The following is a 21,337-nucleotide window of genomic DNA, read 5'->3' on the forward strand; positions in this document are numbered from 1 at the left end:
CCTGTTACTACGTAAGCCTTAACTTTGACCCTTTTTTCCCATTGTTCAAGTGGAAGGTGGGATTTGCTTCCTAAGGGGAGGTGTTACACACAGGCATTCACGTAGCGCATGGTCTGAAAGTATGGGGTCAAATGGCAGAGTTTGGGGATGAACAATAACAATATGGCTTTGTGGATTTAGATGTGGGAGAAATGTAAACACTCCAAGCCACGAGGACGCCGGTAAATGCAGTAATGTCTCTTGAAGGAGCTGACATTTGAAGACGTAGCTTCAAAGTGTCTGGGGTATATATGGGTGCAGAGCTGCTTGCATAGCCCACGACCCCTCTGTAAGATTCCTAGGCAATGCATTGTCCAAGTAGGCCGTCTAAATAATTTCCCATGACTTGGAGGTTTAGCCAGTGAATTACAGAGCAACAAAAGTGGCCCCCCTTCCACACATGTTTCAAAATGGAGAGAGGTGTATTTATTCATGTTCAGCACATATAGAATTTGTACTCATCAGCCCAACTGAAGCGTGTCAAAGTGAGGAATGATGTCAAGGAAATCTAAAAGAACGAGGAAACAGTTGCAGGAGATTGTTATTGGAGAGCATCAAAATGAGCAACTTCCCTGACCGGGAATCGAATCCTGGCCGCGGCGGTGAGAGCGCCGAATCCTAGCCACTAGACCATCAGGGAGAGTCAAGAGGAGAAAGAACGAGAATGAAAACTATATAACCCAGTAGTCAGGCTCCCACAAATTTGGTCGTTACACCTCGTTATTTCGCATTTGAAAGCAGCAGAGGCTTGCTGCCGGTCAGCATTCCCTGAGCGAGACACCTAGCCGCTACAGCATAGGGGGTCTCAGGTCCAACTTTGGTATTCACAAAATGTATAATACAACGATTGCACTTTTGAAAGGTTAAATATTGTTGTCAAATTCATTGGCCTCTCTATAAAACAAGTCCGTTATCTCATTTGAATTCCATTTTCACTGCAACAGCAACTTTAGTAATAATTCCTAATAATTATTGCGCCTCCTGTAAATGAAAAAAAAATGGTTGACAGCTCCTTTTGTTTCGACCCATGTTCTGTAAATAAGTCTACCCTCTGTTTAGGTCAAGATTTCTAATGTGGAGCTTCCGTGACGCTCCCTGACATTGTGGCCGATGTGTGATTTGCGCTGTCAAAGTTCAGTCATCCCAGGAAAGCAACCCATCTCAAATCTTTGAGTAGTTGTGGGCGAGTGGTCAAGGCGATTGACTTGAAATCCATTGGGGTTTCCCCGCGCAGGTTCGAATCCTGTCAGCTACGTATGCCTCCCTTTCTTCCCAGTGTTCCAGTGATAATGGGTTTCTCCAGGGAGATAACACGTGCAGACATTTCCAACGCACCTGAGCTGAATTAAGTGGCAAAAACAAATAATGTTCCTGATGGACTTTAGCAGCAAGGCCTGTGACTATTGATCTCGTATTATTTGAGTTTTCTGTGCAACAGCTAAGTAAATATAAATTGATGACAATTTTGGCTCCTGTTGTGATCCAAACGAGCGGTTGACCTGCTCCTTATGTCGCAGTCTCTTTTGACTGATGCCATGTTAAAAACTTGGCGCATTCTTTCGGCCAAGAGTTCACATGTGGACTGTCTTTGACGGTGCTTGACGTCATCCCCGCTTAGAGGCTTCATATGTCAAAGTCCAACTGTTCCGGGACAGCATCCTATGTTCCCGTTGGATGCAGTTTGGTCCCCGTGCTCAACCCCATAGACTCGACGTGCACTGGAGATTACCAGCGCAGGTTCACATCCTGTTACTACGTAAGCCTTAACTTTGACCCTTTTTTCCCATTGTTCAAGTGGAAGGTGGGATTTGCTTCCTAAGGGGAGGTGTTACACACAGGCATTCACGTAGCGCATGGTCTGAAAGTATGGGGTCAAATGGCAGAGTTTGGGGATGAACAATAACAATATGGCTTTGTGGATTCAGATGTGGGAGAAATGTAAACACTCCAAGCCACGAGGACGCCGGTATATGCAGTAATGTCTCTGGAAGGAGCTGACATTTGAAGACGTAGCTTCAAAGTGTCGGGGGTATATATGGGTGCAGAGCTGCTTGCATAGCCCACGACCCCTCTGTGGGATTCCTAGGCAATGCATTGTCCAAGTAGGCCGTCTAAATCATTTCCCATGACTTGGAGGTTTAGCCAGTGAATTACAGAGCAACAAAAGTGGCCCCCCTTCCACACATGTTTCAAAATTGAGAGAGGTGAATTTATTCATGTTCAGCACATATAGAATTTGTACTCATCAGCCCAACTGAAGCGTGTCAAAGTGAGGAATGATGTCAAGGAAATCTAAAAGAACGAGGAAACAGTTGCAGGAGATTGTTATTGGAGGGCATCAAAATCAGCAAATTCCCTGACCGGGAATCGACCTGGGCCGCGGCGGTGAGAGCGCCGAATCCTAGCCACTAGACCATCAGGGAGAGTCAAGACGGGAAGGAGCGAGAATGAAAACTATATAACCCAGCAGTCAGGCTCCCACAAATTTGGTCCTTACACCTCGTTATTTCGCATTTGAAAGCAGCAGAGGCTTGCTGCCGGTCAGCATTCCCTGAGCGAGACTCCTAGCCGCTACAGTATAGGGGGTCTCAGGTCCAACTTTGGTATTCACAAGATGTATAATACAACGATTGCACTTTTGAAAGGTTAAATATTGTTGTCAAATTCATTGGCCTCTCTATAAAACAAGTCCGTTATCTCATTTGAATTCCATTTTCAGTGCAACAGCAACTTTAGTAATAATTCCTAATAATTATTGCGCTTCCTGTAAATGAAAAAAAAAATGGTTGACAGCTCCTTTTGTTTCGACCCATGTTCTGTAAATAAGTCTACCCTCTGTTTAGGTCAAGATTTCTAATGTGGAGCTTCCTTGACGATCCCTGACATTGTGGCCGATGTGTGATTTACGCTGTCAAAGTTCAGTCATCCCAGGAAAGCAGCCCACCTCCAATCTTTGAGTAGTTGTGGCCGAGTGGTCAAGGCGATGGACTTGAAATCCATTGGGGTTTCCCCGCGCAGGTTCGAATCCTGTCAGCTACGTACGCCTCCCTTTTGGCCCTTTCTTCCCAGTGTTCCAGTGATAATGGGTTTCTCCAGGGAGATAACACGTGCAGACATTTCCAACGCACCTGAGCTGAATTAAGCAGCAAAAACAAATAATGTTCCTGATGGACTTTAGCAGCAAGGCCTGTGACTATTGATCTCGTATTATTTGAGTTTTCTGTGCAACAGCTAAGTAAATATAGATTGATGACAATTTTGGCTCCTGTTGTGATCCAAACGAGCGGTTGACCTGCTCCTTATGTCGCAGTCTCTTTTGACTGATGCCATGAGAGCGCCGAATCCTAGCCACTAGACCATCAGGGAGAGTCAAGACGGGAAGGAGCGAGAATGAAAACTATATAACCCAGTAGTCAGGCTCCCACAAATTTGGTCCTTACACCTCGTTATTTCGCATTGGAAAGCAGCAGAGGCTTGCTGCCGGTCAGCATTCCCTGAGCGAGACTCCTAGCCGCTACAGTATAGGGGGTCTCAGGTCCAACTTTGATATTCACAAAATGTATAATACAACGATTGCACTTTTGAAAGGTTAAATATTGTTGTCAAATTCATTGGCCTCTCTATAAAACAAGTCCGTTATCTCATTTGAATTCCATTTTCAGTGCAACAGCAACTTTAGTAATAATTCCTAATAATTATTGCGCCTCCTGTAAATGAAAAAAAAATGGTTGACAGCTCCTTTTGTTTCGACCCATGTTCTGTAAATAAGTCTACCCTCTGTTTAGGTCAAGATTTCTAATGTGGAGCTTCCTTGACGCTCCCTGACATTGTGGCCGATGTGTGATTTACGCTGTCAAAGTTCAGTCATCCCAGGAAAGCAGCCCACCTCAAATCTTTGAGTAGTTGTGGCCGAGTGGTCAAGGCGATGGACTTGAAATCCATTGTGGTTTCCCCGCGCAGGTTCGAATCCTGTCAGCTACGTATGCCTCCCTTTTGGCCCTTTCTTCCCAGTGTTCCAGTGATAATGGGTTTCTCCAGGGAGATAACACGTGCAGACATTTCCAACGCACCTGAGTTGAATTAAGCGGCAAAAACAAATAATGTTCCTGATGGACTTTAGCAGCAAGGCCTGTGACTATTGATCTCGTATTATTTGAGTTTTCTGTGCAACAGCTAAGTAAATATAGATTGATGACAATTTTGGCTCCTGTTGTGATCCAAACGAGCGGTTGACCTGCTCCTTATGTCGCAGTCTCTTTTGACTGATGCCATGTAAAAAACTTGGCGCGTTCTTTCGGCCAAGAGTTCACATGTGGACTGTCTTTGACGGTGCTTGACGTCATCCTCGCTTAGAGGCTTCATATGTCAAAGTCCAACTGTTCCGGGACAGCATCCTATGTTCCCGTTGGATGCAGTTTGGTCCCCGTGCTCAACCCCATAGACTCGACGTGCACTGGAGATTACCAGCGCAGGTTCACATCCTGTTACTACGTAAGCCTTAACTTTGACCCTTTTTTCCCATTGTTCAAGTGGAAGGTGGGATTTGCTTCCTAAGGGGAGGTGTTACACACAGGCATTCACGTAGCGCATGGTCTGAAAGTATGGGGTCAAATGGCAGAGTTTGGGGATGAACAATAACAATATGGCTTTGTGGATTCAGATGTGGGAGAAATGTAAACACTCCAAGCCACGAGGACGCCGGTAAATGCAGTAATGTCTCTGGAAGGAGCTGACATTTGAAGACGTAGCTTCAAAGTGTCGGGGGTATATATGGGTGCAGAGCTGCTTGCATAGCCCACGACCCCTCTGTGGGATTCCTAGCCAATGCATTGTCCAAGTAGGCCGTCTAAATCATTTCCCATGACTTGGAGGTTTAGCCAGTGAATTACAGAGCAACAAAAGTGGCCCCCCTTCCACACATGTTTCAAAATGGAGAGAGGTGTATTTATTCATGTTCAGTACATATAGAATTTGTACTCATCAGCCCAACTGAAGCGTGTCAAAGTGAGGAATGATGTGATGGAGATCTAAAAGCACAAGGAAACAGTTGCAGGAGATTGTTATTGGAGAGCATCAATGTGATCTAATTCCCTGACCGGGAATCGAACCCGGGCCGCGGCGGTGAGAGCGCCTAATCCTAGCCACTAGACCATCAGGGAGAGTTAAGACGGGAAGGAGCGAGAATGAAAACTATATAACCCAGTAGTCAGGCTCCCACAAATTTGGTCGTTACACCTCGTTATTTCGCATTGGAAAGAAGCAGAGGCTTGCTGCCGGTCAGCATTCCCTGAGCGAGACTCCTAGCCGCTACAGTATAGGGGGTCTCAGGTCCAACTTTGGTATTCACAAAATGTATAATACAACGATTGCACTTTTGAAAGGTTAAATATTGTTGTCAAATTCATTGGCCTCTCTATAAAACAAGTCCGTTATCTCATTTGAATTCCATTTTCAGTGCAACAGCAACTTTAGTAATAATTCCTAATAATTATTGCGCCTCCTGTAAATGAAAAAAAAAATGGTTGACAGCTCCTTTTGTTTCGACCCATGTTCTGTAAATAAGTCTACCCTCTGTTTAGGTCAAGATTTCTAATGTGGAGCTTCCTTGACGATCCCTGACATTGTGGCCGATGTGTGATTTACGCTGTCAAAGTTCAGTCATCCCAGGAAAGCAGCCCACCTCCAATCTTTGAGTAGTTGTGGCCGAGTGGTCAAGGCGATGGACTTGAAATCCATTGGGGTTTCCCCGCGCAGGTTCAAATCCTGTCAGCTACGTATGCCTCCCTTTTGGCCCTTTCTTCCCAGTGTTCCAGTGATAATGGGTTTCTCCAGGGAGATAACACGTGCAGACATTTCCAACGCACCTGAGCTGAATTAAGCGGCAAAAACAAATAATGTTCCTGATGGACTTTAGCAGCAAGGCCTGTGACTATTGATCTCGTATTATTTGAGTTTTCTGTGCAACAGCTAAGTAAATATAGATTGATGACAATTTTGGCTCCTGTTGTGATCCAAACGAGCGGTTGACCTGCTCCTTATGTCGCAGTCTCTTTTGACTGATGCCATGTAAAAAACTTGGCGCATTCTTTCGGCCAAGAGTTCACATGTGGACTGTCTTTGACGTTGCTTGACGTCATCCCCGCTTAGAGGCTTCATATGTCAAAGTCCAACTGTTCCGGGACAGCATCCTATGTTCCCGTTGGATGCAGTTTGGTCCCCGTGCTCAACCCCATAGACTCGACGTGCACTGGAGATTACCAGTGCAGGTTCACATCCTGTTACTACGTAAGCCTTAACTTTGACCCTTTTTTCCCATTGTTCAAGTGGAAGGTGGGATTTGCTTCCTAAGGGGAGGTGTTACACACAGGCATTCACGTAGCGCATGGTCTGAAAGTATGGGGTCAAATGGCAGAGTTTGGGGATGAACAATAACAATATGGCTTTGTGGATTCAGATGTGGGAGAAATGTAAACACTCCAAGCCACGAGGACGCCGGTAAATCCAGTAATGTCTCTGGAAGGAGCTGACATTTGAAGACGTAGCTTCAAAGTGTCGGGGGTATATATGGGTGCAGAGCTGCTTGCATAGCCCACGACCCCTCTGTGGGATTCCTAGGCAATGCATTGTCCAAGTAGGCCGTCTAAATCATTTCCCATGACTTGGAGGTTTAGCCAGTGAATTACAGAGCAACAAAAGTGGCCCCCCTTCCACACATGGTTCAAAATTGAGAGAGGTGTATTTATTCATCTTCAGTACATATAGAATTTGTACTCATCAGCCCAACTGAAGCGTGTCAAAGTGAGGAATGATGTCAAGGAAATCTAAAAGAACGAGGAAACAGTTGCAGGAGATTGTTATTGGAGAGCATCAAAATGAGCAACTTCCCTGACCGGGAATCGAATCCTGGCCGCGGCGGTGAGAGCGCCGAATCCTAGCCACTAGACCATCAGGGAGAGTCAAGAGGAGAAAGAACGAGAATGAAAACTATATAACCCAGTAGTCAGGCTCCCACAAATTTGGTCGTTACACCTCGTTATTTCGCATTTGAAAGCAGCAGAGGCTTGCTGCCGGTCAGCATTCCCTGAGCGAGACACCTAGCCGCTACAGCATAGGGGGTCTCAGGTCCAACTTTGGTATTCACAAAATGTATAATACAACGATTGCACTTTTGAAAGGTTAAATATTGTTGTCAAATTCATTGGCCTCTCTATAAAACAAGTCCGTTATCTCATTTGAATTCCATTTTCAGTGCAACAGCAACTTTAGTAATAATTCCTAATAATTATTGGGCCTCCTGTAAATGAAAAAAAAATGGTTGACAGCTCCTTTTGTTTCGACCCATGTTCTGTAAATAAGTCTACCCTCTGTTTAGGTCAAGATTTCTAATGTGGAGCTTCCTTGACGCTCCCTGACATTGTGGCCGATGTGTGATTTGCGGTGTCAAAGTTCAGTCATCCCAGGAAAGCAACCCATCTCAAATCTTTGAGTAGTTGTGGGCGAGTGGTCAAGGCGATGGACTTGAAATCCATTGGGGTTTCCCCGCGCAGGTTAGAATCCTGTCAGCTACGTATGCCTCCCTTTTGGCCCTTTCTTCCCAGTGTTCCAGTGATAATGGGTTTCTCCAGGGAGATAACACGTGCAGACATTTCCAACGCACCTGAGCTGAATTAAGCGTTAAAAACAAATAATGTTCCTGATGGACTTTAGCAGCAAGGCCTGTGACTATTGATCTCGTATTATTTGAGTTTTCTGTGCAACAACTAAGTAAATATAGATTGATGACAATTTTGGCTCCTGTTGTGATCCAAACGAGCGGTTGACCTGCTCCTTATGTCGCAGTCTCTTTTGACTGATGCCATGTAAAAAACTTGGCGCGTGCTTTCTAGAGGCCAAGAGTTCACCAGCGCAGGTTCACATTCTGTTACTACGTAAACCTTAACTTTGACCCTTTTTTCCCATTGTTCAAGTGGAAGGTGGGAGTTGCTTCCTAAGGGGAGGTGTTACACACAGGCATTCACGTAGCGCATGGTCTGAAAGTATGGGGTCAAATGGCAGAGTTTGGGGATGAACAATAACAATATGGCTTTGTGGATTCAGATGTGGGAGAAATGTAAACACTCCAAGCCACGAGGACGCCGGTAAATCCAGTAATGTCTCTGGAAGGAGCTGACATTTGAAGACGTAGCTTCAAAGTGTCGGGGGTATATATGGGTGCAGAGCTGCTTGCATAGCCCACGACCCCTCTGTGGGATTCCTAGGCAATGCATTGTCCAAGTAGGCCGTCTAAATCATTTCCCATGACTTGGAGGTTTAGCCAGTGAATTACAGAGCAACAAAAGTGGCCCCCCTTCCACACATGGTTCAAAATTGAGAGAGGTGTATTTATTCATCTTAAGTACATATAGAATTTGTACTCATCAGCCCAACTGAAGCGTGTCAAAGTGAGGAATGATGTCAAGGAAATCTAAAAGAACGAGGAAACAGTTGCAGGAGATTGTTATTGGAGAGCATCAAAATGAGCAACTTCCCTGACCGGGAATCGAATCCTGGCCGCGGCGGTGAGAGCGCCGAATCCTAGCCACTAGACCATCAGGGAGAGTCAAGAGGAGAAAGAACGAGAATGAAAACAATATAACCCAGTAGTCAGGCTCCCACAAGTTTGGTCGTTACACCTCGTTATTTCGCATTGGAAAGCAGCCCGGCTTGAGTCTTTGAGTAGTTGTGGCCGAGTGGTCAAGGCGATGGACTCGAAATCCATTGGGGTTTCCCTGCGCAGGTTCGACTCCTGTCAGCTACGTATGCCTCCCTTTCTTCCCAGTGTTCCAGTGATAATGGGTTTCTCCAGGGAGATAACACGTGCAGACATTTCCAAAGCACCTGAGCTGAATTAAGCGGCAAAAACAAATAATGTTCCTGATGGACTTTAGCAGCAAGGCCTGTGACTATTGATCTCGTATTATTTGAGTTTTCTGTGCAACAGCTAAGTAAATATAGATTGATGACAATTTTGGCTCCTGTTGTGATCCAAACGAGCGGTTGACCTGCTCCTTATGTCGCAGTCTCTTTTGACTGATGCCATGTTAAAAACTTGGCGCATTCTTTCGGCCAAGAGTTCACATGTGGACTGTCTTTGACGGTGCTTGACGTCATCCCCGCTTAGAGGCTTCATATGTCAACGTCCAACTGTTCCAGGACAGCATCCTATGTTCCCGTTGGATGAAGTTTGGTCCCCGTGCTCAACCCCATAGACTCGACGTGCACTGGAGATTACCAGCGCAGGTTCACATCCTGTTACTACGTAAGCCTTAACTTTGACCCTTTTTTCCCATTGTTCAAGTGGAAGGTGGGATTTGCTTCCTAAGGGGAGGTGTTACACACAGGCATTCACGTAGCGCATGGTCTGAAAGTATGGGGTCAAATGGCAGAGTTTGGGGATGAACAATCACAATATGGCTTTGTGGATTCAGATGTGGGAGAAATGTAAACACTCCAAGCCACGAGGACGCCGGTAAATGCAGTAATGTCTCTGGAAGGAGCTGACATTTGAAGACGTAGCTTCAAAGTGTCGGGGGTATATATGGGTGCAGAGCTGCTTGCATAGCCCACGACCCCTCTGTGGGATTCCTAGGCAATGCATTGTCCAAGTAGGCCGTCTAAATCATTTCCCATGACTTGGAGGTTTAGCCAGTGAATTACAGAGCAACAAAAGTGGCCCCCCTTCCACACATGTTTCAAAATGGAGAGAGGTGTATTTATTCATGTTCAGCACATATAGAATTTGTACTCATCAGCCCAACTGAAGCGTGTCAAAGTGAGGAATGATGTCAAGGAAATCTAAAAGAACGAGGAAACAGTTGCAGGAGATTGTTATTGGAGAGGATCAAAATGAGCAACTTCCCTGACCGGGAATCGAATCCTGGCCGCGGCGGTGAGAGCGCCGAATCCTAGCCACTAGACCATCAGGGAGAGTCAAGACGGGAAGGAGCGAGAATGAAAACTATATAACCCAGTAGTCAGGCTCCCACAAATTTGGTCGTTACACCTCGTTATTTCGCATTTGAAAGCAGCAGAGGCTTGCTGCCGGTCAGCATTCCCTGAGCGAGACTCCTAGCCGCTACAGTATAGGGGGTCTCAGGTCCAACTTTGGTATTCACAAAATGTATAATACAACGATTGCACTTTTGAAAGGTTAAATATTGTTGTCAAATTCATTGGCCTCTCTATAAAACAAGTCCGTTATCTCATTTGAATTCCATTTTCAGTGCAACAGCAACTTTAGTAATAATTCCTAATAATTATTGCGCCTCCTGTAAATGAAAAAAAAATGGTTGACAGCTCTTTTTGTTTCGACCCATGTTCTGTAAATAAGTCTACCCTCTGTTTAGGTCAAGATTTCTAATGTGGAGCTTCCTTGACGCTCCCTGACATTGTGGCCGATTTGTGATTTACGCTGTCAAAGTTCAGTCATCCCAGGAAAGCAGCCCACCTCCAATCTTTGAGTAGTTGTGGCCGAGTGGTCAAGGCGATGGACTTGAAATCCATTGGGGTTTCCCCGCGCAGGTTCGAATCCTCTCAGCTACGTACGCCTCCCTTTTGGCCCTTTCTTCCCAGTGTTCCAGTGATAATGGGTTTCTCCAGGGAGATAACACGTGCAGACATTTCCAACGCACCTGAGCTGAATTAAGCGGCAAAAACAAATAATGTTCCTGATGGACTTTAGCAGCAAGGCCTGTGACTATTGATCTCGTATTATTTGAGTTTTCTGTGCAACAGCTAAGTAAATATAGATTGATGACAATTTTGGCTCCTGTTGTGATCCAAACGAGCGGTTGACCTGCTCCTTATGTCGCAGTCTCTTTTGACTGATGCCATGTAAAAAACTTGGCGCATTCTTTCGGCCAAGAGTTCACATGTGGACTGTCTTTGACGGTGCTTGACGTCATCCCCGCTTAGAGGCTTCATATGTCAACGTCCAACTGTTCCGGGACAGCATCCTATGTTCCCGTTGGATGCAGTTTGGTCCCCGTGCTCAACCCCATAGACTCAACGTGCACTGGAGATTACCAGCGCAGGTTCACATCCTGTTACTACGTAAGCCTTAACTTTGACCCTTTTTTCCCATTGTTCAAGTGGAAGGTTGGATTTGCTTCCTAAGGGGAGGTGTTACACACAGGCATTCACGTAGCGCATGGTCTGAAAGTATGGGGTCAAATGGCAGAGTTTGGGGATGAACAATAACAATATGGCTTTGTGGATTCAGATGTGGGAGAAATGTAAACACTCCAAGCCACGAGGACGCCGGTAAAAGCAGTAATGTCTCTGGAAGGAGCTGACATTTGAAGACGTAGCTTCAAAGTGTCGGGGGTATATATGGGTGCAGAGCTGCTTGCATAGCCCACGACCCCTCTGTGGGATTCCTAGGCAATGCATTGTCCAAGTAGGCCGTCTAAATCATTTCCCATGACTTGGAGGTTTAGCCAGTGAATTACAGAGCAACAAAAGTGGCCCCCCTTCCACACATGTTTCAAAATGGAGAGAGGTGTATTTATTCATGTTCAGCACATATAGAATTTGTACTCATCAGCCCAACTGAAGCGTGTCAAAGTGAGGAATGATGTCAAGGAAATCTAAAAGAACGAGGAAACAGTTGCAGGAGATTGTTATTGGAGAGCATCAAAATGAGCAACTTCCCTGACCGGGAATCGAATCCTGGCCGCGGCGGTGAGAGCGCCGAATCCTAGCCACTAGACCATCACGGAGAGTGAAGAGGAGAAAGAACGAGAATGAAAACAATATAACCCAGTAGTCAGGCTCCCACAAGTTTGGTCGTTACACCTCGTTAGTTCGCATTGGAAAGCAGCCCGGCTTGAGTCTTTGAGTAGTTGTGGCCGAGTGGTCAAGGCGATGGACTCGAAATCCATTGGGGTTTCCCCGCGCAGGTTGGAATCCTGCCAGCTACGTATCCCTCCCTTTTGGCCCTTTCTTCCCAGTGTTCCAGTGATAATGGGTTTCTCCAGGGAGATAACGCATGCAGACATTCCCAACGCTCCTGAATTCCTAGCCAATGCATTGTCCAAGTAGGCCTTCTAAATCATTTCCCATGACTTGGAGGTTTAGTCAATGAATTACAGCAAAACCCCTCAAAACTGTCAATCCATCAGCCGGGTCTGTATGCAAGTTGGGATCCTCCGTTTTTATACCAGCTGCTACATTGGCAACTGTACGTTGTTCTTTAAAATGTGATGGGGAGCAACAAAAGCGGGCCCCCTTCTATACATCTTTCAACATTGAGAGAGGTGTATTTATTCATCTTCAGTTCATATAGAATTTGTACTTATCAGCCCAACTGAAATGTGTCAAAGTGTGGAATGATGTGATGGAGATCTAAAAGCACAAGGAAACAGTTGCAGGAGATTGTTATTGGAGAGCATCAATGTGATCTAATTCCCTGACCGGGAATCGAACCCGGGCCGCGGCGGTGAGAGCACCGAATCCTAGCCACTAGACCATCAGGGAGAGTCAAGACAGTAAGGAGCCAGAATGAAAACTATATAACCCAGTAGTCAGGCTCCCACAAATTTGGTCGTTACACCTCGTTATTTCGCATTTGAAAGCAGCAGAGGCTTGCTGCCGGTCAGCATTCCCTGAGCGAGACTCCTAGCCGCTACAGTATAGGGGGTCTCAGGTCCAACTTTGGTATTCACAAAATGTATAATACAACGATTGCACTTTTGAAAGGTTAAATATTGTTGTCAAATTCATTGGCCTCTCTATAAAACAAGTCCGTTATCTCATTTGAATTCCATTTTCAGTGCAAAAGCAACTTTAGTAATAATTCCTAATAATTATTGCGCCTCCTGTAAATGAAAAAAAAATGGTTGACAGCTCCTTTTGTTTCGACCCATGTTCTGTAAATAAGTCTACCCTCTGTTTACGTCAAGATTTCTAATGTGGAGCTTCCTTGACGCTCCCTGACATTGTGGCCGATTTGTGATTTACGCTGTCAAAGTTCAGTCATCCCAGGAAAGCAGCCCACCTCCAATCTTTGAGTAGTTGTGGCCGAGTGGTCAAGGCGATGGACTTGAAATCCATTGGGGTTTCCCCGCGTAGGTTCGAATCCTGTCAGCTACGTACGCCTCCCTTTTGGCCCTTTCTTCCCAGTGTTCCAGTGATAATGGGTTTCTCCAGGGAGATAACACGTGCAGACATTTCCAACGCACCTGAGCTGAATTAAGCGGCAAAAACAAACAATGTTCCTGATGGACTTTAGCAGCAAGGCCTGTGACTATTGATCTCGTATTATTTGAGTTTTCTGTGCAACAGCTAAGTAAATATAGATTGATGACAATTTTGGCTCCTGTTGTGATCCAAACGAGCGGTTGACCTGCTCCTTATGTCGCAGTCTCTTTTGACTGATGCCATGTAAAAAACTTGGCGCATTCTTTCGGCCAAGAGTTCACATGTGGACTGTCTTTGACGGTGCTTGACGTCATCCCCGCTTAGAGGCTTCATATGTCAAAGTCCAACAGTTCCGGGACAGCATCCTATGTTCCCGTTGGATGCAGTTTCGTCCCCGTGCTCAACCCCATAGACTCGACGTGCACTGGAGATTACCAGCGCAGGTTCACATCCTGTTACTACGTAAGCCTTAACTTTGACCCTTTTATCCCATTGTTCAAGTGGAAGGTGGGATTTGCTTCCTAAGGGGAGGTGTTACACACAGGCATTCACGTAGCGCATGGTCTGAAAGTATGGGGTCAAATGGCAGAGTTTGGGGATGAACAATAACAATATGGCTTTGTGGATTCAGATGTGGGAGAAATGTAAACACTCCAAGCCACGAGGACGCCGGTAAATGCAGTAATGTCTCTGGAAGGAGCTGACATTTGAAGACGTACCTTCAAAGTGTCGGGGGTATATATGGGTGCAGAGCTGCTTGCATAGCCCACGACCCCTCTGTGGGATTCCTAGGCAATGCATTGTCCAAGTAGGCCGTCTAAATCATTTCCCATGACTTGGAGGTTTAGCCAGTGAATTACAGAGCAACAAAAGTGGCCCCCCTTCCACACATGTTTCAAAATTGAGAGAGGTGAATTTATTCATGTTCAGTACATATAGAATTTGTACTCATCAGCCCAACTGAAGCGTGTCAAAGTGAGGAATGATGTCAAGGAAATCTAAAAGAACGAGGAAACAGTTGCAGGAGATTGTTATTGGAGGGCATCAAAATGAGCAAATTCCCTGACCGGGAATCGAACCCGGGCCGCGGCGGTGAGAGCGCCGAATCCTAGCCACTAGACCATCAGGGAGAGTCAAGAGGAGAAAGAACGAGAATGAAAACAATATAACCCAGTAGTCAGGCTCCCACAAATTTGGTCGTTACACCTCGTTATTTCACATTGGAAAGCAGCCCGGCTTGAGTCTTTGAGTAGTTGTGGCCGAGTGGTCAAGGCGATGGACTCGAAATCCATTGGGGTTTCCCCGCGCAGGTTCGAATCCTGCCAGCTACGTATCCCTCCCTTTTGGCCTTTTCTTCCCAGTGTTCCAGTGATAATGGGTTTCTCCAAGGAGATAATGCATGCAGACATTCCCAACGCTCCTGAATTCCTAGCCAATGCATTGTCCAAGTAGGCCTTCTAAATCGTTTCCCATGACTTGGAGGTTTAGTCAATGAATTACAGCAAAACCCCTCAAAACTGTCAATCCATCAGCCGGGTCTGTATGCAAGTTGGGATCCTCCGTTTTTATACCAGCTGCTACATTGGCAACTGTACGTTGTTCTTTAAAATGTGATGGGGAGCAACAAAAGCGGGCCCCCTTCTATACATCTTTCAACATTGAGAGAGGTGTATTTATTCATCTTCAGTTCATATAGAATTTGTACTTATCAGCCCAACTGAAAAGTGTCAAAGTGTGGAATGATGTGATGGAGATCTAAAAGCACAAGGAAACAGTTGCAGGAGATTGTTATTGGAGAGCATCAAAATGAGCAACTTCCCTGACCGGGAATCGAATCCTGGCCGCGGCGGTGAGAGCGCCGAATCCTAGCCACTAGACCATCAGGGAGAGTCAAGACGGGAAGGAGCGAGAATGAAAACTATATAACCCAGTAGTCAGGCTCCCACAAATTTGGTCCTTACACCTCGTTATTTCGCATTTGAAAGCAGCAGAGGATTGCTGCCGGTCAGCATTCCCTGAGCGAGACTCCTAGCCGCTACAGTATAGGGGGTCTCAGGTCCAGCTTTGGTATTCACAAAATGTATAATACAACGATTGCACTTTTGAAAGGTTAAATATTGTTGTCAAATTCATTGGCCTCTCTATAAAACAAGTCCGTTATCTCATTTGAATTCCATTTTCACTGCAACAGCAACTTTAGTAATAATTCCTAATAATTATTGCGCCTCCTGTAAATGAAAAAAAAATGGTTGACAGCTCCTTTTGTTTCGACCCATGTTCTGTAAATAAGTCTACCCTCTGTTTAGGTCAAGATTTCTAATGTGGAGCTTCCTTGACGCTCCCTGACATTGTGGCCGATGTGTGATTTACGCTGTCAAAGTTCAGTCATCCCAGGAAAGCAGCCCACCTCCAATCTTTGAGTAGTTGTGGCCGAGTGGTCAAGGCGATGGACTTGAAATCCATTGGGGTTTCCCCGCGCAGGTTCGAATCCTGTCAGCTACGTACGCCTCCCTTTTGGCCCTTTCTTCCCAGTGTTCCAGTGATAATGGGTTTCTCCAGGGAGATAACACGTGCAGACATTTCCAACGCACCTGAGCTGAATTAAGCGGCAAAAACAAATAATGTTCCTGATGGACTTTAGCAGCAAGGCCTGTGACTATTGATCTCGTATTATTTGAGTTTTCTGTGCAACAGCTAAGTAAATATAGATTGATGACAATTTTGGCTCCTGTTGTGATCCAAACGAGCGGTTGACCTGCTCCTTATGTCGCAGTCTCTTTTGACTGATGCCATGTAAAAAACTTGGCGCATTCTTTCGGCCAAGAGTTCACATGTGGACTGTCTTTGACGGTGCTTGACGTCATCCCCGCTTAGAGGCTTCATATGTCAACGTCCAACTGTTCCGGGACAGCATCCTATGTTCTCGTTGGATGCAGTTTGGTCCCCGTGCTCAACCCCATAGACTCGACGTGCACTGGAGATTACCAGCGCAGGTTCACATCCTGTTACTACGTAAGCCTTAACTTTGACCCTTTTTTCCCATTGTTCAAGTGGAAGGTGGGATTTGCTTCCTAAGGGGAGGTGTTACACACAGGCATTCACGTAGCGCATGGTCTGAAAGTATGGGGTCAAATGGCAGAGTTTGGGGATGAACAATAACAATATGGCTTTGTGGATTCAGATGTGGGAGAAATGTAAACACTCCAAGCCACGAGGATGCCGGTAAATGCAGTAATGTCTCTGGAAGGAGCTGACATTTGAAGACGTAGCTTCAAAGTGTCTGGGGTATATATGGGTGCAGAGCTGCTTGCATAGCCCACGACCCCTCTGTAAGATTCCTAGGCAATGCATTGTCCAAGTAGGCCGTCTAAATCATTTTCCATGACTTGGAGGTTTAGCTAGTGAATTACAGAGCAACAAAAGTGGCCCCCCTTCCACACATGTTTCAAAATTGAGAGAGGTGTATTTATTCATGTTCAGTACATATAGAATTTGTACTCATCAGCCCAACTGAAGCGTGTCAAAGTGAGGAATGATGTCAAGGAAATCTGAAAGAACGAGGAAACAGTTGCAGGAGATTGTTATTGGAGAGCATCAAAATGAGCAAATTCCCTGACCGGGAATCGAACCCGGGCCGCGGCGGTGAGAGCGCCGAATCCTAGCCACTAGACCATCAGGGAGAGTCAAGAGGAGAAAGAACGAGAATGAAAACAATATAACCCAGTAGTCAGGCTCCCACAAGTTTGGTCGTTACACCTCGTTATTTCGCATTGGAAAGCAGCCCGGCTTGAGTCTTTGAGTAGTTGTGGCCGAGTGGTCAAGGCGATGGACTCGAAATCCATTGGGGTTTCCCCGCGCAGGTTGGAATCCTGCCAGCTACGTATCCCTCCCTTTTGGCCCTTTCTTCCCAGTGTTCCAGTGATAATGGGTTTCTCCAGGGAGATAACCCATGCAGACATTCCCAACGCTCCTGAATTCCTAGCCAATGCATTGTCCAAGTAGGCCTTCTAAATCATTTCCCATGACTTGGAGGTTTAGTCGAAGGAATTACAGCAAAACCCCTCAAAACTGTCAATCCATCAGCCGGGTCTGTATGCAAGTTGGGATCCTCCGTTTTTATACCAGCTGCTACATTGGCAACTGTAGTTGTTCTTTAAAATGTGATGGGGAGCAACAAAAGCGGGCCCCCTTCTATACATCTTTCAACATTGAGAGAGGTGTATTTATTCATCTTCAGTTCATATAGAATTTGTACTTATCAGCCCAACTGAAGTGTGTCAAAGTGTGGAATGATGTGATGGAGATCTAAAAGCACAAGGAAATAGTTGCAGGAGATTGTTATTGGAGAGCATCAAAATGAGCAACTTCCCTGACCGGGAATCGAATCCTGGCCGCGGCGGTGAGAGCGCCGAATCCTAGCCACTAGACCATCAGGAAGAGTTAAGAGGAGAAAGAACGAGAATGAAAACTATATAACCCAGTAGTCAGGCTCCCACAAATTTGGTCGTTACACCTCGTTATTTCGCATTTGAAAGCAGCAGAGGCTTGCTGCCGGTCAGCATTCCCTGAGCGAGACTCCTAGCCGCTACAGTATAGGGGGTCTCAGGTCCAACTTTGGTATTCACAAAATGTATAATACAACGATTGCACTTTTGAAAGGTTAAATATTGTTGTCAAATTCATTGGCCTCTATAAAACAAGTCCGTTATCTCATTTGAATTCCATTTTCAGTGCAACAGCAACTTCAGTAATAATTCCTAATAATTATTGCGCCTCCTGTAAATGAAAAAAAAATGGTTGACAGCTCCTTTTGTTTCGACCCATGTTCTGTAAATAAGTCTACCCTCTGTTTAGGTCAAGATTTCTAATGTGGAGCTTCCTTGACGCTCCCTGACATTGTGGCCGATGTGTGATTTACGCTGTCAAAGTTCAGTCATCCCAGGAAAGCAGCCCACCTCCAATCTTTGAGTAGTTGTGGCCGAGTGGTCAAGGCGATGGACTTGAAATCCATTGGGGTTTCCCCGCGCAGGTTCGAATCCTGTCAGCTACGTATCCCTCCCTTTTGGCCCTTTCTTCCCAGTGTTCCAGTGATAATGGGTTTCTCCAGGGAGATAACGCATGCAGACATTCCCAACGCTCCTGAATTCCTAGCCAATGCATTGTCCAAGTAGGCCTTCTTAATCGTTTCCCATGACTTGGAGGTTTAGTCAATGTATTACAGCAAAACCCCTCAAAACTGTCAATCCATCAGCCGGGTCTGTATGCAAGTTGGGATCCTCCGTTTTTATACCAGCTGCTACATTGGCAACTGTACGTTGTTCTTTAAAATGTGATGGGGAGCAACAAAAGCGGGCCCCTTCTATACATCTTTCAACATTGAGAGAGGTGTATTTATTCATCTTCAGTTCATATAGAATTTGTACTTATCAGCCCATCTGAAGTGTGTCAAAGTGTGGAATGATGTGATGGAGATCTAAAAGCACAAGGAAACAGTTGCAGGAGATTGTTATTGGAGAGCATCAATGTGATCTAATTCCCTGACCGGGAATCGAACCCGGGCCGCGGCGGTGAGAGCGCCGAATCCTAGCCACTAGACCATCAGGGAGAGTCAAGAGGAGAAAGAACGAGAATGAAAACAATATAACCCAGTAGTCAGGCTCCCACAAGTTTGGTCGTTACACCTCGTTATTTCGCATTGGAAAGCAGCCCGGCTTGAGTCTTTGAGTTGTTGTGGCCGAGTGGTCAAGGCGATGGACTCGAAATCCAATGGGGTTTCCCCGCGCAGGTTGGAATCCTGCCAGCTACGTATCCCTCCCTTTTGGCCCTTTCTTCCCAGTGTTCCAGTGATAATGGGTTTCTCCAGGGAGATAACGCATGCAGACATTCCCAACGCTCCTGAATTCCTAGCCAATGCATTGTCCAAGTAGGCCTTCTAAATCATTTCCCATGACTTGGAGGTTTAGTCAATGAATTACAGCAAAACCCCTCAAAACTGTCAATCCATCAGCCGGGTCTGTATGCAAGTTGGGATCCTCCGTTTTTATACCAGCTGCTACATTGGCAACTGTACGTTGTTCTTTAAAATGTGATGGGGAGCAACAAAAGCGGGCCCCTTCTATACATCTTTCAACATTGAGAGAGGTGTATTTATTCATCTTCAGTTCATATAGAATTTGTACTTATCAGCCCATCTGAAGTGTGTCAAAGTGTGGAATGATGTGATGGAGATCTAAAAGCACAAGGAAACAGTTGCAGGAGATTGTTATTGGAGAGCATCAATGTGATCTAATTCCCTGACCGGGAATCGAACCCGGGCCGCGGCGGTGAGAGCGCCGAATCCTAGCCACTAGACCATCAGGGAGAGTCAAGAGGAGAAAGAACGAGAATGAAAACAATATAACCCAGTAGTCAGGCTCCCACAAGTTTGGTCGTTACACCTCGTTATTTCGCATTGGAAAGCAGCCCGGCTTGAGTCTTTGAGTTGTTGTGGCCGAGTGGTCAAGGCGATGGACTCGAAATCCAATGGGGTTTCCCCGCGCAGGTTGGAATCCTGCCAGCTACGTATCCCTCCCTTTTGGCCCTTTCTTCCCAGTGTTCCAGTGATAATGGGTTTCTCCAGGGAGATAACGCATGCAGACATTCCCAACGCTCCTGAATTCCTAGCCAATGCATTGTCCAAGTAGGCCTTCTAAATCATTTCCCATGACTTGGAGGTTTAGTCAATGAATTACAGCAAAACCCCTCAAAACTGTCAATCCATCAGCCGGGTCTGTATGCAAGTTGGGATCCTCCGTTTTTATACCAGCTGCTACATTGGCAACTGTACGTTGTTCTTTAAAATGTGATGGGGAGCAACAAAAGCGGGCCCCCTTCTATACATCTTTCAACATTGAGAGAGGTGTATTTATTCATCTTCAGTTCATATAGAATTTGTACTTATCAGCCCAACTGAAGTGTGTCAAAGTGTGGAATGATGTGATGGAGATCTAAAAGCACAAGGAAACAGTTGCAGGAGATTGTTATTGGAGAGCATCAATGTGATCTAATTCCCTGACCGGGAATCGAACCCGGGCCGCGGCGGTGAGAGCGCCGATTCCTAGCCACTAGACCATCAGGGAGAGTCAAGACGGGAAGGAGCGAGAATGAAAACTATATAACCCAGTAGTCAGGCTCCCACAAATTTGGTCGTTACACCTCGTTATTTCGCATTTGAAAGCAGCAGAGGCTTGCTGCCGGTCAGCATTCCCTGAGCGAGACTCCTAGCCGCTACAGTATAGGGGGTCTCAGGTCCAACTTTGGTATTCACAAAATGTATAATACAACGATTGCACTTTTGAAAGGTTAAATATTGTTGTCAAATTCATTGGCCTCTCTATAAAACAAGTCCGTTATCTCATTTGAATTCCATTTTCAGTGCAACAGCAACTTTAGTAATAATTCCTAATAATTATTGCGCCTCCTGTAAATGAAAAAAAAATGGTTGACAGCTCCTTTTGTTTCGACCCATGTTCTGTAAATAAGTCTACCCTCTGTTTACGTCAAGATTTCTAATGTGGAGCTTCCTTGACGCTCCCTGACATTGTGGCCGATTTGTGATTTACGCTGTCAAAGTTCAGTCATCCCAGGAAAGCAGCCCACCTCCAATCTTTGAGTAGTTGTGGCCGAGTGGTCAAGGCGATGGACTTGAAATCCATTGGGGTTTCCCCGCGCAGGTTCGAATCCTGTCAGCTACGTACGCCTCCCTTTTGGCCCTTTCTTCCCAGTGTTCCAGTGATAATGGGTTTCTCCAGGGAGATAACACGTGCAGACATTTCCAACGCACCTGAGCTGAATTAAGCGGCAAAAACAAATAATGTTCCTGATGGACTTTAGCAGCAAGGCCTGTGACTATTGATCTCGTATTATTTGAGTTTTCTGTGCAACAGCTAAGTAAATATAGATTGATGACAATTTTGGCTCCTGTTGTGATCCAAACGAGCGGTTGACCTGCTCCTTATGTCGCAGTCTCTTTTGACTGATGCCATGTTAAAAACTTGGCGCATTCTTTCGGCCAAGAGTTCACATGTGGACTGTCTTTGACGGTGCTTGACGTCATCCCCGCTTAGAGGCTTCATATGTC

The 21,337-nt window shown here is 45.7% G+C and overlaps 23 non-coding genes across 23 annotated transcripts; 16 read left to right on the forward strand and 7 right to left on the reverse strand.

The window, feature by feature from the left end:
• The first annotated feature begins 1,212 nt into the window (after positions 1-1,212).
• Positions 1,213-1,294, forward strand: trnas-uga (transfer RNA serine (anticodon UGA)). The gene has a single exon. It is a non-coding gene; the product is annotated as a tRNA-Ser (tRNA).
• A 1,702-nt stretch (positions 1,295-2,996) lies between these two features.
• Positions 2,997-3,078, forward strand: trnas-uga (transfer RNA serine (anticodon UGA)). Its single transcript has one exon. It is a non-coding gene; the product is annotated as a tRNA-Ser (tRNA).
• An 860-nt stretch (positions 3,079-3,938) lies between these two features.
• On the forward strand, positions 3,939-4,020 carry trnas-uga (transfer RNA serine (anticodon UGA)). The gene has a single exon. It is a non-coding gene; the product is annotated as a tRNA-Ser (tRNA).
• Positions 4,021-5,126: 1,106 nt separating this feature from the next.
• On the reverse strand, positions 5,127-5,198 carry trnae-cuc (transfer RNA glutamic acid (anticodon CUC)). The gene has a single exon. It is a non-coding gene; the product is annotated as a tRNA-Glu (tRNA).
• Positions 5,199-5,732: 534 nt separating this feature from the next.
• On the forward strand, positions 5,733-5,814 carry trnas-uga (transfer RNA serine (anticodon UGA)). The gene has a single exon. It is a non-coding gene; the product is annotated as a tRNA-Ser (tRNA).
• A 1,711-nt stretch (positions 5,815-7,525) lies between these two features.
• trnas-uga (transfer RNA serine (anticodon UGA)) lies at positions 7,526-7,607 on the forward strand. Its single transcript has one exon. It is a non-coding gene; the product is annotated as a tRNA-Ser (tRNA).
• Positions 7,608-8,754: 1,147 nt separating this feature from the next.
• On the forward strand, positions 8,755-8,836 carry trnas-cga (transfer RNA serine (anticodon CGA)). Its single transcript has one exon. It is a non-coding gene; the product is annotated as a tRNA-Ser (tRNA).
• A 1,702-nt stretch (positions 8,837-10,538) lies between these two features.
• On the forward strand, positions 10,539-10,620 carry trnas-uga (transfer RNA serine (anticodon UGA)). The gene has a single exon. It is a non-coding gene; the product is annotated as a tRNA-Ser (tRNA).
• Positions 10,621-11,917: 1,297 nt separating this feature from the next.
• Positions 11,918-11,999, forward strand: trnas-cga (transfer RNA serine (anticodon CGA)). Its single transcript has one exon. It is a non-coding gene; the product is annotated as a tRNA-Ser (tRNA).
• A 484-nt stretch (positions 12,000-12,483) lies between these two features.
• trnae-cuc (transfer RNA glutamic acid (anticodon CUC)) lies at positions 12,484-12,555 on the reverse strand. The gene has a single exon. It is a non-coding gene; the product is annotated as a tRNA-Glu (tRNA).
• Positions 12,556-13,088: 533 nt separating this feature from the next.
• On the forward strand, positions 13,089-13,170 carry trnas-uga (transfer RNA serine (anticodon UGA)). The gene has a single exon. It is a non-coding gene; the product is annotated as a tRNA-Ser (tRNA).
• A 1,106-nt stretch (positions 13,171-14,276) lies between these two features.
• Positions 14,277-14,348, reverse strand: trnae-cuc (transfer RNA glutamic acid (anticodon CUC)). The gene has a single exon. It is a non-coding gene; the product is annotated as a tRNA-Glu (tRNA).
• Positions 14,349-14,467: 119 nt separating this feature from the next.
• trnas-cga (transfer RNA serine (anticodon CGA)) lies at positions 14,468-14,549 on the forward strand. Its single transcript has one exon. It is a non-coding gene; the product is annotated as a tRNA-Ser (tRNA).
• Positions 14,550-15,638: 1,089 nt separating this feature from the next.
• On the forward strand, positions 15,639-15,720 carry trnas-uga (transfer RNA serine (anticodon UGA)). The gene has a single exon. It is a non-coding gene; the product is annotated as a tRNA-Ser (tRNA).
• Positions 15,721-16,826: 1,106 nt separating this feature from the next.
• trnae-cuc (transfer RNA glutamic acid (anticodon CUC)) lies at positions 16,827-16,898 on the reverse strand. Its single transcript has one exon. It is a non-coding gene; the product is annotated as a tRNA-Glu (tRNA).
• Positions 16,899-17,017: 119 nt separating this feature from the next.
• Positions 17,018-17,099, forward strand: trnas-cga (transfer RNA serine (anticodon CGA)). Its single transcript has one exon. It is a non-coding gene; the product is annotated as a tRNA-Ser (tRNA).
• Positions 17,100-18,186: 1,087 nt separating this feature from the next.
• Positions 18,187-18,268, forward strand: trnas-uga (transfer RNA serine (anticodon UGA)). Its single transcript has one exon. It is a non-coding gene; the product is annotated as a tRNA-Ser (tRNA).
• A 483-nt stretch (positions 18,269-18,751) lies between these two features.
• Positions 18,752-18,823, reverse strand: trnae-cuc (transfer RNA glutamic acid (anticodon CUC)). The gene has a single exon. It is a non-coding gene; the product is annotated as a tRNA-Glu (tRNA).
• A 119-nt stretch (positions 18,824-18,942) lies between these two features.
• On the forward strand, positions 18,943-19,024 carry trnas-cga (transfer RNA serine (anticodon CGA)). The gene has a single exon. It is a non-coding gene; the product is annotated as a tRNA-Ser (tRNA).
• Positions 19,025-19,507: 483 nt separating this feature from the next.
• Positions 19,508-19,579, reverse strand: trnae-cuc (transfer RNA glutamic acid (anticodon CUC)). The gene has a single exon. It is a non-coding gene; the product is annotated as a tRNA-Glu (tRNA).
• Positions 19,580-19,698: 119 nt separating this feature from the next.
• trnas-cga (transfer RNA serine (anticodon CGA)) lies at positions 19,699-19,780 on the forward strand. Its single transcript has one exon. It is a non-coding gene; the product is annotated as a tRNA-Ser (tRNA).
• Positions 19,781-20,264: 484 nt separating this feature from the next.
• trnae-cuc (transfer RNA glutamic acid (anticodon CUC)) lies at positions 20,265-20,336 on the reverse strand. The gene has a single exon. It is a non-coding gene; the product is annotated as a tRNA-Glu (tRNA).
• A 533-nt stretch (positions 20,337-20,869) lies between these two features.
• Positions 20,870-20,951, forward strand: trnas-uga (transfer RNA serine (anticodon UGA)). The gene has a single exon. It is a non-coding gene; the product is annotated as a tRNA-Ser (tRNA).
• The last annotated feature ends 386 nt before the right edge of the window (positions 20,952-21,337 follow it).

The sequence above is a fragment of the Channa argus genome, chromosome 21, assembly GCF_033026475.1.
Source record: "Channa argus isolate prfri chromosome 21, Channa argus male v1.0, whole genome shotgun sequence".
NCBI lineage: Eukaryota > Metazoa > Chordata > Actinopteri > Anabantiformes > Channidae > Channa > Channa argus.